The sequence below is a fragment of the Cricetulus griseus genome, chromosome 2, assembly GCF_003668045.3.
Source record: "Cricetulus griseus strain 17A/GY chromosome 2, alternate assembly CriGri-PICRH-1.0, whole genome shotgun sequence".
Classification (NCBI taxonomy): domain Eukaryota; kingdom Metazoa; phylum Chordata; class Mammalia; order Rodentia; family Cricetidae; genus Cricetulus; species Cricetulus griseus.
The window spans coordinates 244,234,937-244,248,111 of NC_048595.1; the positions used below are offsets into that span (position 1 = coordinate 244,234,937).

General features: G+C 40.4%; 2 pseudogenes; one reads left to right on the forward strand and one right to left on the reverse strand.

The window, feature by feature from the left end:
• The first annotated feature begins 444 nt into the window (after positions 1–444).
• Positions 445–1,188, forward strand: LOC107979286 (annotated as a pseudogene).
• A 10,183-nt stretch (positions 1,189–11,371) lies between these two features.
• LOC100756861 lies at positions 11,372–11,817 on the reverse strand (annotated as a pseudogene).
• Positions 11,818–13,175: the final 1,358 nt, after the last annotated feature.

Below are 13,175 nucleotides of genomic sequence, written 5' to 3' on the forward strand. Positions count from 1 at the left end.
TGAAGTATGTGGTGTCTCTATCTTCAGCAATAAGGCTTTGCCATCGAGTTCTAGAGTGTAGCCAGAAGCAAGGTTAATAATATTTGGGGAGTTTATGAGATCCTACTAACAAGCAATTAGAAAACAGGAAACCCACTCCTAGCTCCAGGCTTTTATTTCATAACCAACAATGTCTGAGGGAGGCATGTGTCCCATCATAAGGTAACTACATTTAAAACCCTTTAACAAATATATATATATATATAATATATATATATATATATATATGAAAGTGTTGATAAAATTTTCTCAATCTAAACATGTTTTTCCTTTGGGAATTATATCAATGGTACTGTTTCCAGCAGTCATAAATCCTGTCTTCCCAAATTTGAACACTATTTAATACTATAAGAACTAAACTCTGGGTCTTTTTGTGGTACCTCCTAGGCAGTTGTCTGTGTGAAGATGAAGCTGAATATCTCCTTCCTCAACACCAGATGCCAGAAACTCATTGAAGTGGACAATGAATGCAAGCTTCATATGTTCTATGAGAGGCACATGGCCACAGAGGTAGCTGCCGATGCTCTGGGTGAAGAGTGGAAGGGTTAAGTGTTCCGAATCAGTGTCGAGAATGACAAACAAGGTTTTCCCATGAAGCAAGGTTTTTGACTCATGGCAGAGTGTGCCTGCTCTTGAGTAAGAGGCATTTTTGTTATAGACCAAGGAGAACTAGAGAGAGGAAGCCTAAGTCTGTTCAAGGATGCATTGTGGGTGCCCATCTGAGTGTTCTCAACTTGGTTATTGTAAAGAAAGGAGAGAAGGATATTCCTGGACTGACAGATACTACTGTCCCTTATCAGTTGGTACCTAAAAGAGCTAGCAGAATCCAAAGTCCTTTTAATCTCTCTAAAGAAGATAATGTCCACCAATACACTGTAAGAAAGTCTTTAAACAAAGAAGAAGCCCAGGATGAAAGCGCCCAAGATTCAGCGTCTTGTTACTCCACATGTCCTGCAACACAAATGCTGTCATATTGCTCTGAAGAAACATAGAACAAAGAAAACCAAGGAGGATATTGCAAAATATGCTAAACTTTTGGCCAAGAGAATGAAGAAAGTCAAAGAAAAGTGCCAGGAACAGATCACCAAGAGATGTAGGCTGTCCTCACTGAGAGCTTCTACTTCTAAGTCTGAATCCAGTCAAAAATAAGCCTTTAAGGGTAATAAATAATCATGCATTAAAAAAAACAGAACTAAATTCTGCCTGTCTACTTATTTGTACCATCAGTTGTCTTCTCGTTTTTTTTTTAACTAAACACTGAAGGGTTTTGTTTTTTGTTTTTGTTTTTGTTTTTGAAAAATATCTGCTTTCAAATGAGAAACAGGTTTACTATTCACACTTTGCAGAATACTATGGCTCAGAGAGACCACATATCTTTCCTAAGGTCAGAGGACTAGTAACATCCCAATTCAAACTACCTTGATTGCTTTCTCAAGACTCTGGCCATTGCATTTTAACCTTGCCATAAACTGCCCTTGGCCTCCTGATCTATGAAGGGGGGTGTGAAATGGAATGTCTAGAAGATCCAGTGTGAGGTTCAGATGAGACTCCTTGACCCAAACTATACTCAGTGGAGCCTGCAACTCTTTGTAAGGCATGAAGGCTTTTCTGTTTTGGATCAAACCCTCACAGCAATCTTTTGAAGTGTGCACTACAATCATGGATGGTTTTATATTTAAGACTGAAGTTAAATGACTCACTTAATATGACCAAACAAGAAAGAGTAAAAAGCAAGAAAAGTGCTCAAAGTTCTTCAGAGTTAGGGGAAGATCAATAAGACATTTTACAGATCATTGTGCAAGGAAATGAAAATGAGTGTTGAAAAATAGTTCTTCCTTCCCCACTTTCCCTAGATTCAGCTTTTATTGCAACACAAAGCAGGTTCCCTGCAAGGGACTGTACTTTATGCTGAACCTTCTATCTTTCTTCAGGGAAGAAATTGAGGCTACTGTCTAATTTTCAGGGGTCAGGCCATCTCAAATCTCAAGAATTGACTGGCAAAGACTCCAGCCTGGACTGACACAACTCAGCAAAACAAATGTTTGTGTCAAGCACGAAGAAGCTTTACCTTGTAGTCTTTTTCATTGTGCTTGCTATAACAAGGGCTCTCAGGGTTGTGCTAAGAGGAACACAGCCATACTTTTCACAGATGAACAATGAAGAGAGAGTGGTCTACAGAGTTTTGAACTCATAAGACATAGAATACTCTCCTACACAGTTGAATAACCTGCTATCAGTATTTTTGGTTTCCTGGCCATGAAAATATGTTCTGATATCTACCTTCCAATTTCAATACCTCCTTGCCTTATTACCTGCCAAAACTTCAGGGGAAAATGACCTCTGGAAGGAGGACCTCAGATGTAGGAAGATGTTAAGATGAAATGGGCAAAACCCATCTCCTCAATGAAAAGGGGAAGGAAAAGCAAGTCTTTGAGGATCTGAGATATTGTGTCCTCCTTTCAGCTAAAGTCATGGAGAGAAGAAATGGGAAAGGAGACATTAAGGGCATCACCCATTGCCCACTTTCCATTTAGAACCAGGGAAGAGGGGCAACTCACAGCTAATCCCTGCCATCTACCAAGATAGGCAGCCCATGGACCTGGGTTTGAGCCTTCCGAGTCATTGTCAGTTTCTCTGTGGAGTGCATGGGATCTAAGAGACTACTGAAGGCTCCCAGAGAGTATTGAGCAATAGATATATGGCTGGACATTGGTGGAGGTTCACTGTCCTTAAGGCAAAGAGACTATGTAGCTGGAGAATATACCAATAGAATTGTACACATTTCCAAATTTTGGGGGTATGAAGCTTGACCAAGGGCAGATGAAAGAACATCAGTAATCAGGGTTACAAAAATCCTAAATTACAAAAGAACAGACCTCAAACTATGCTCAAAAATTGTTACAACAGTGGCTGTCAGGACACTGAAATGTTAAATACTGGAAATTGCCAGACACTGTTCTAAAGATGATCATCAAGGAGGCAGCTAATCTAAGCATAAAATCACCCACAGTCTGTGAGTCATCTGCAGACTCTTCAAGTCAACTGGATTGTACTGTGTTTACTTCAGGGGATGTGTCCAAATTACAAATTCCCAGTTGCATGGAACCTACGAGAAAAATTAGATCCAGTTTCAAGATGAAAGCATGTACATCCTCATTGGTCATTTGATTGTAGTGTAATAATTTTTTGATGCAACAACATCAGTTTGAGTGGAATGTATGTGCACACACAGAAGCCAGAGGCTAGCCATGGCTGTCATTCTCAGAAACAGCATCCATTTCCTTTTAGACATGATTTCTCATAACCTAGAACTTCCCGATTAAGGTAGACTACCTGGAAAGCTACCTCCAGGGACCTTCTGTCCCTGCCACATCAACTCTGTGGTTAACTGAAAGCACCCACTATAACACTTGGCATTGTATGTGGGTCTTGGGGATGGAACATAGATCTTTCTATTTGCAATACAAACACTTCCAACCAAGCCATCCCCTCCATCCCAGAAGAATGGTTTTCTATCTGAATTGTAGAGCTAAATGCACCTAAGTCACAGAAAACCATATGGTTGCTGAAGAGGGCCAAGACATGGTTATCAAGAATTGAAATTGCTGAGATGATTTCTGTAATTCTCTTTTTTTTTTAATTCACTTTTGCCATAGTAACTGTCTCATATGAAAGCCTTTTACATGCTTGCATAACGGCTCATTCTACTCTGGCTAATTAGTTTTTACATCATTTTAAATTTGTGCCTATTATTTTATTTCCTTTGGAAAGCTTTATAGGAGGAACTGCTGATATCTAAGATCTGGAATGTCTAGCCATGTCTCATAGTAAAAATAAATATAACAATCCAAAAATTCTCCAAAAACTCACACCATGAAATTGTGATGATAGGAGTTGAGATTCAGTACAAGTTGATGTAGTTTTCTGTTTGAAGTTATTTAATGTTTAAAGTTCATGGATGTGATCTAGCTAGGATCCTTTTAAGCATTGTACCAACCAACAGACAAACTGGGAGATCCTGTATTTTTTTTTTAAGTATTTGAGTAAATTCTCTGCCCCTCCCTCCCAACTTAGACTTTACTATAAGAATCTATGAATTCAATGAACTGAAGTTTCATCATATTAGACCAGTGGTTCTCAACCTTCCTGAGGCTACGACCCTTTCATACGGTTGTGCCGACCCCCAGCCATAAAGTTATTTCCATTGACACTTCATAACTGTAATTTTGCTACTGTTATGAATGGTAATGTAAATATCTGTGCTTTCTGGTTGTCTTAAACAACCCCTGTGAAAGGGTGGTTCAAACCTACCCCAACCCCCAGGCCATAGGTTGAGAACTGCTGCATTGGAGAAAGCATTTCACCCAAGAGGAAAGCATCACTTTGTACCTTATTTAAACACCGAAGAATTTGCAATCTAAGAGAACAGGAGGTTCCAGTACCTGGAAAGGTAATTATGTGGTGTATCCAAGCTGTCAGGGAGCACTAAGCCTATTGAGGAGGGAGAGAACACTATACAACAAGCACACTGGTCATGTATGTATGTGTATGTGTATATGTACATGTATATACATACATACATACATACATACATACATACATACATACATACATACATACAAAGGCTTATACCTCCTCTTCCCACAGGGAGGCATTCTGCCTTGTTCTTTGAAGCTAGCGTGGGAGTTCACAGGGTATTTGTTGAATTAGTTGGGAGCAATGGAAACAGTGGTGAAGGTGTGACAGTCACTCATAATGATATAAATAATACTTTACAAGGAGCTGGCTCGTCATGGAATGCTCAGATGCAGTCACGAGGAAACCTTGAGGCAAAAGTGGAGTAAATAACAAATTTTCCAAACAATGCCTTTGACCTTTGATCCCCTTGTGAGGAATCAGCTATGCAAATCAACTAGACTGGTGGAAAGTCAATTCTTCCATAGTCCCCAATTCCTGTTGTCTTGCACAGATAGACATTTTATATTCATTCATTTTTAGAAACAGTGAAGATCTAGGCTCTGAATTCAGCAGGATCACCTTTAACCTCTGTGAGATGGGGACATTCACAGCACTGACTTCACAGTGACCTGATGTCAAATGGGAACATCACAGCAAGTACCAGACTAAGGTCAGCTCCCCAGATATCAGGCTGCATCCCCCATCCATGATGCTGAGCAGGAATGTGATCCTTGCTCAGTCTCCTTTGTACATTCAAATTTTGTAAAAGTTGTTCAGCCCATTTTCAGTTAAAATCTCATGCTGATTCCACTGAGGAAGGCTGATAAATGGAACCATCATGTAGTTGGGTTTTTTTTGTTTGCTTGTTTGTTTGTTTTGTTTTGTTTTTTGTTTCTTACTCTTACTCTTTCCTCTTTTGGGGGACCCACCACCCAGCTCCCAAATAATCACATAGATAGTTACTCTTTCTTATGAATGTCCAGCCTTGCCTTGGCTTATTTCTAGCCAGCTTTACTTTGTTTTGCTTTGTTTTTGTTTTTGTTTGTTTGTTTTTTGAGACAGGTTTTCTCTGTGTAACCTTGGCTGTCCTGGAACTCACTTTGTAGACCATGCTGGCCTTTGAACTCACAAAGATCCTCCTGCCTCTGCCTCCTGAGTGCTGGGATTAAAGGCATATACCACCACCACCCAGAGCTAACCATCTTTTCTTAACTTAAATTATCCTGACTACCTTTTGCATCTGGGTTTTTACCTTTTTCTATTTCTGTATGTCTTTTTTCCCCCTTCTTATCCTGTGTCTGGCTGTGTGGCTGTGTGGCTGTGTGGCTGTGTGGCTGTGTGTGGCTGTGTGGCTGTGTGGCTGTGTGGCTGTGTGGCTGGCCCCCAGCATCCTCCTCTCCTTCTCTTCTTCTTTCTCTGCCTCTCACATTCTCCTCCTCCTGTTGATTCTCTCTGCCTGCCAGCCCCACCTATGCTTTTTCCTGCCTAGCTATTGGCCAGTTAATTCTTTATTAGACCAATCATGTGCTCCAGACAGGCAAAATAACACAGATGCACAGAGTCAAACAAATGCAACATGAAAGAATCCAGGACAGCCAATATTCCAATGTAACACATCTTTAACCAACATTCCACAGCACCATCATTTGACAAATAGGACAACTCTTAAATCTCAGAAGATACTTGGTTTTAAAACTCAAATATTTACCTCTGACTACTAAATTCTCCCAAGGTAACGTGAAGCCTTGGGAAACTTAAGCACCTAAGAAGAATTGCCTGCCTCTGGAACTTTCCAGAAACACTGCCGTCTTCCACTTACTGGTATACAACCTGATAGTGTCATTTGCTTGGACATAATCTGTCCTTTTTTTAAAAAAAATAAGAAATTCAGTCTCTTCTGTGCCCATTTTTTTTTAACCAGCCTTTTATTGGATATTCCATGAAATGTCTTTATCAATTTTTTTCTTGTTAAATTACAAATGTGGACTTCTTAGGCTGATGATAATTGCAGTAGTTATGCGATTAGAAGTGCCCCAAAGAAAGACTTGCTAAGGACAAGGTAGGACACAGCACCAGTATAGTCAGTGTTGCTGATCAGTTCTCAGGCTGCAATGTTGCAGGCTGGTTTTGAATACGAGCTGAGCTCTGTGAATTCGAAACACAGTCACCGGTCTTAAAAGCTAACTGTGTCAGAGTCTGGGAGCAGCCTTCATGTGTGTGGTGACAATGTGTACTGAGATAATGAGAGGTGGGCCCTGACCCTCTGGGCACAATGGATTTCTGAGAATGTTTGGATGAGCTGCCTGTGTCAGGAATGAGACATTGAGCATTCCTGCAAGTGAAGGAACTTGAGTCATTGTCACACAACAGTGATTGTCTTCACAGAGCCTGGTCTGGCTTCTATTTATAGTGCTGATAGAAGTACAAAATGAACATTGCCAAAGCAGAAGCTATAATTTTGGGAAAATAAATTCCTTTTACATTTTACTTAAGACTACAACTCATTCTGTTAAGCAAATATGCATTTTATAAATACAAAAGGTATCCAATAAGAAGCTACGCGCACTACATTTTGAACTTCTGAGAGTGCTGTATTAGGAATGTGTTTTAATGACATGAGAGACTTATTAACCCTGACTCTCAACTTCAGGAAAATCAAGTTCACCAGATTTCTCTATCTTGGGTTATATGGACACCACTTTGTAACATGTTGAAGTTAGATCTACTACATGTAAAATATGTAAAAATTTTAAGTAAGGTATAAAGTATAAATATAGTTTAAAATTTTTATTGCGTTTATTTCATTTATATGTAAGTACACACACTATGGTGCCTTTGTGGAGGTCAGAGGACAACTTTCAAGAGCCCATTCTTTCCTCCTCCCATGTGTGTCTTAAGAGTCGAACTCAGTTTGTCAGGCTTGGCAGTAAGTGCCCTCACAAGCCCCAAAGGTACTTTTGAAAATGAACCCACTCCCCAACTTAAGAACTGAGACCTGGCCAGGTGGTGGTGGCACATGCCTTTAATCCCAACACTCAGGAGGCAGAGGCAGTCAGATTTCTGAGAGTTCGAGGCCAACCTGGTCTACAGAGCTAGTTCCAGGACAGCCAGGTCTATTACACAAAGAAACCCTGTCTCAAAAAAAAAAAAAAAAAAAAAAAAAAAAAAAGAGGAGGAGGAGGAAAAGAAGAACAAGAACGAGAAGAACTGAGACACGGCTGCACAGCAGTGAAGTCCACCTGTGGGCCCCTCCCTTTCTCCTACCCTCAGACCCTGAGGAATCCACCACTCAGCATTGAGCTCATCTTTCCCCAAAAGTGACTTTCTGCCTTTGAATCCATCCCTAAACAATAAATTTACCTTTGCTTTTGTAAGCAATGCTATATACACTACGTGTAATGGTCTAGAGCTCACTTTTTAGTCCAGTTTTACTCCTAGGATTGATTTCTGTTATTTCTTAAGACTATGATTTATTTGTTTCAACCTCTCTGTGATATTGTTTTGCTTGAGGATACTTCAAAATATTGAGCTATGGTTTTGTGTGCAGACGTTTTGATTATTTCCAGTTTTAATGATTTGTTTTGTTTTTTGTTTTTTTTTGTTTTTTTTGTTTTTTTTTTTTTTTGGTTAGTTGGCTGGCTAGCTGTAACTGTTCTTTAACAATACAAAATTTTTCTCTGGAATGTTGTAATGTTTTATATTTTAGCTATTCTAAGCAGTATGGTATTTTTGACATTTGCTATTTTCTAATTTGTATCCACAGACAAGTTTATTTTCATCACACCTTTCCATTTGCTTGTTTTCCCTCTGGATATCTTCTTTGGTAAGGTTATTGTCTCCTTTTTGAACTTGTTTATTTTTTGCTTAATTTTAAGAATTCTTTGTGTGTTTTAGATATGTCCTTCAGTGAGTACATGTTTTTACAGAGGTTTTTCTCCTACTCTACAGTTTATCTTTTCTAAAGAAAAAGAAAAAGGAAAGGTATTGTGGTAATTTGAATGAGAATGCCCCCCCCCAGAGGCTCATATTTCCAATGCTTGTTTGCCAGTTGATGGATTTTCTCAGGAAGGATTAGGAGGTGTAGCCTTGTTGGAGAAGGTATGTCACTGGGCTTTGAGTCTTTAAAAGCCCTTTCCAGGCCCAGTCTTGTCCCCCATCTGCCTTTTGCTTGAGAATAAGATATAAGCTTTCAGCTACTGCTCTAGCACCATCCCTGCCTCTCTGCTGCCGTGCTCTCCACCATTATGGTCATGGACTTGCCCTCTGAAATTGTAAACAAGCCCCCAACTAAATGTTTTATTTTTATACATTGCCTTGGTCACAGTGTCTCTTCACACCAATAGAAAAATAACTAAAATGTATTTGTGTATATATGTGTGCAATACACACACACACACACACACACACACACACATATATATACACACACACACACATATATATATATATCAAATCATATACACACAGTATATGTACCTGCAGAAAGGGGAATTCAGGTCTCCAGAACTAGAGTTACAGTTTTGAGCCCCTATGTAGGTGCTGAGAACAAAACCCAGGACCTCTGCAGAAGTAGCTAGTGCTTTTAATTACTGAACCATCTCTCCAGTCCCTACAGCTTGCCTTTTCATTGTGTTTTAGTGTCTTTCTCAGAGTAGCAGTTTCTGCTTGCACAGTTCTCCTGTTGGCTGTCTTCCTTCTAGGACTTTCTTCCCAACTTTATCAGCTGACTTCTCCCCTTTGCTTAAGCACAGGGGAGACCCTGTTCATCTACATCCATGAGTCTAAGCAGCAGCCACACATGACTACTCCCTACCGTTTCTGTCTATCCTAGATTTACCTCGTTAAACCAGACCTACCTACAGGAAAGCTCCTTTACATATCAGACACAGTATCTTCACAGCAGCACCCTGCTCTCCGATAAGTCTGCTCCTCAATAAAAGTTTGTCTCTAGAAAAATGACATCCACCTCAGCATCTTTAACTGAGAACCTGACACTAACTTCTACACCTCCACACACCCCTCCTCTATCCCCTGAAAAAGCCTAAGCTCTGTTGACACATCTTTTCTTCCTCTGAGTTAGCAGAAGTCCTCCGTGCTGTGTCAATGTCCAGGGACTGGTTTATCAATCCGACAGTGTTGTGTGATATTTTGTTTGTGTTCTGACAAAATAAAGCTTACTTGGAATCAGAGGGCGGAGCTAGCCACTAGTTAACCACAGAGGTTTGGAGGACTGTAGACAGAGAGACAGGAAGTGATAAGGCAGGGTGGAGAGAGGATCTCAGCATTTTTGGATAGAGGAACAGAGAGAGATAGGAAGCAACTAGCAGCTGCTCCTGATTCTCTGATCTTTCAGGTTTTTATCCTGATATCTGACTCCAGGTTTTTATTGATAAGATTAATTAGACTCATGCTTCATCCCAGCATGTAGAAGGCCTCTGGGGGCAAACTTGGAGAGTATGGCTCTTTGGTGGCTCACCAGCCCGAGGAGGATTATGATTGTGTCAACCAGTGCCCCTATACCTCTGTGACACAACAGAAGGCTCTGCTCCCCTTGGCATTGGAAAGACTGTGATGACAGCACCCAGCACAAGACAGGGACCATAAGCAGTCCTCTCCACCAGGGCCAGAGCAGAATCCTGAGCAGCTTTACTGGGCAAGTGTGTCTCCAGCTAGCAAAGGGACTGTGTACTCCTGAAAATGAATCTGGGCTTCTCCTCACCCTACCATGGAGTAAGAACTGCCCCCTTCTCCATCACAACATTGTGCTCTGTGCGAGTACCAGAGTTGGTACAACCAATCAGCTCCCAGGAAAGAGCATTTGGCTCCCAGTAATCTTCCAGAATGAACAGTACTGCAATGAGTAATGTTACATGAATATTTATATTTGTTGTATAACTATGGCTCAAGACACATTCCTGCATGTTAATTTACTGGAATAGATTTTTAATTTCTAATACTTATTTCATCAGAAAAATTTACATGGTGACTCATTTTATTTTTCAGTATTCTTGACTCTGTGCTGCACACAGCCATGGAACTGAAGCTCATCTTGCTATGGTCCTGTTGCCAGTCTCAATTATCACCAGCTCTTACTGGGCTTCTAGGGAACCTGCTTGATTTATCTTTAGTCCCTCATTTCTCATTTGACCCAAGACTCTTTCAAACTCAGATCTTGCTGGGCCACCCATCAACATCCCTGAACTTAAGAAGAAATTATCCACCAAAAATTTCCTACCCTTTGGGCAGACTTTGCCTCTTCAAGCTCAGCTTGTACATGTATGACTGCCTATTATACAACTTCTTTTGGATGACCCCCAGAACACATTAAATATTATATTCATAAAATAGCACTATGATGGCTAATCTTGCTTGTGAAATTGACTACATCTCAAATCAACTAAAACCAAAGCAGCTGGACACACAACAACAATTTTTTAATGTCAAAACAACAACAAGCCGGGTGTTGGTGACACACGCCTTTAATCCCAGCACTCAGGAGGCAGAGGCAGGTGGATCTCTGTGAGTTTGAGGCCAGCCTGGTCTCCAGAGCAAGTGCCAGGATAGGCTCCAAAGCTACACAGAGAAACCCTGTCTCGAAAAAAAAAAAAAAAAAAAAAAAAAAAAAAAAAAAACAACAACAAAAATTTTTAATGTCAAAAAACCAAAAAAGAAACCCCAAACCTGCCCTTTGACTTTCCAGTACATTTAAATGTTGTCTAGGTCTCCTTGGTCTTGATCCTTTGACGTATGGCCTGTTTGGCGTCTATGTTCATGCCTCAATTTAATCTCCAGCCTTATGGCCTTACTTCAGAACATGTTGCAATCCTACAATTGACTCATTGTCCATTCTTCCCTTCCTCATTTTCTTTTTTTTTTTGTTCCTAAATTTTATTTTTGAATTAATACAAAACATTGCAGACCAATGCATCTTAATCCTCATCCTCCTCCTCTTCATCCTGGTTAATCTGGAAGTAGCGCAGCTGGTAGCTCTCTTTGCTATTGGCAAAACTCACAACCAGTCTCCAAGATTGTTCATCTTCAGGTATTTCTTGGTGAGATATTTCAAATACCTTTTGGGGAAAGCCACCTCAGAAGTGACAGTGATCTTACTCTTGCTCTGTTCAATGGTCACAACCCCTCCACCAAGATTCCCAGCTTTTCTGTTCACCTTGATTCTCTCCTGGAGGAACTGCTCGAAATTGTCAGTGTCCATGATCCCATCTTCTACAGGGTGGGTGCAGTCAGGGGTGAACTTCAAAACCTACTTCTTTTTTTTTTTTTTTGGCCTCCCTTCGCCACAGGCTTTTTCATGGGCACCATGGCAGCAGAGTAGGCAGAAAGGGAGCCCCCTTCCTCATTTTCATCATCAAGCCTACCCCATTCTCACCCAGATTTAGCAAGGCCCTAACTGGTATTATGTTTCCCAGCCTCTCATAGTGCTAGAGAGTGACTCTGTGACATATTCTCATACATAGGATATGAGAGTGATTCACGAAACCTTAACTTCACATCCTCTGAAGGAAATCCATTGTTCCATGGTCCCACTTTACCTCTTTCCTGAGATTGGAATTCAGCCATGTAATCAGGGAATAAAATTTAACCATGTGGGTTTGGAAATACACACAAGTTCGGAAATCTATAAAACAGAAGGAACCTAGGATCCTAGTGACCACTTAACAGTCCAGACTTTTGAGATCTTTGTCATGCAGCTTAGCCTGAACATCAGTCAGAATAGTCTGGGTTAGGGTGGGGTATGTAAGCAATAATCAAAGCTAAGTGGTTTTACCCAAAGAAAGACTTCTTTTTCACAGGTGTTACATGTTCAACACAAATCATCAGAGCAGACCTGTTCATGTGCTTGCTCAGTGACCATCAGAAGGGAGGGAAGCATTTAGATACATGCTTGAGTGGGCATATGGGTGGGGGGTGGCAAATTGTGCCCTGTGTCTTAAAGCATAACCGTAAGCAAGCCCAATCCTTCTGTTCTGAATTGCCTGGGCAAAGCAAGCCACACAACTCAAGGATGGGTAAGCATATTGATAACTCTTCTTTGGGGATAATGTCAGTGACTTTCTCAGCTCCTACCATCAATATCCAATAGTCTGTATTCCACAGAAAAAGTAATAAGCCACTGTTTTGCTCAAACATCTTAGGATATTTTATTATGTTTCAAACAATAGTGGTTCTCAACCTTCCTAAGGCTGCGACCCTTTAATACAGTTCCTCATGTTGTGGTGACCCCTAGTCGTAAAATTATTCTTGTTGCTACTTCATAACTGTGATTTTGCTGTCATCAGTCATAATGTAAATATCTGTGTCTTCTGATAGTCTTAGGTAACCCAGTGTAAGGGTTGTTTGACCCCTAGGGGGTTGCAACCCGAAGGTTGAGAATTGCTATTTTAGAAGATCTTATATCCTTCTGGATTCTTCCTGAATGAATTGCCTGTGGGTTGACAGAACAACTATCCCCCTTAAATAATGACTACCAAATATTTTTACTAAATATCTGAGCGATCTCCAAAGAGCTAGTACTACGTGTCCACCAGTGCATTTTTGGAAAAAAAAATAGTATTAATCTTATTCCCCACCACCTAAATCTTAATTCTCAGGATACTTAATCCCTAAAATAGACCTTTGACCTCCACACTCATGCTTATACAAGTACAGGTACACCCTCA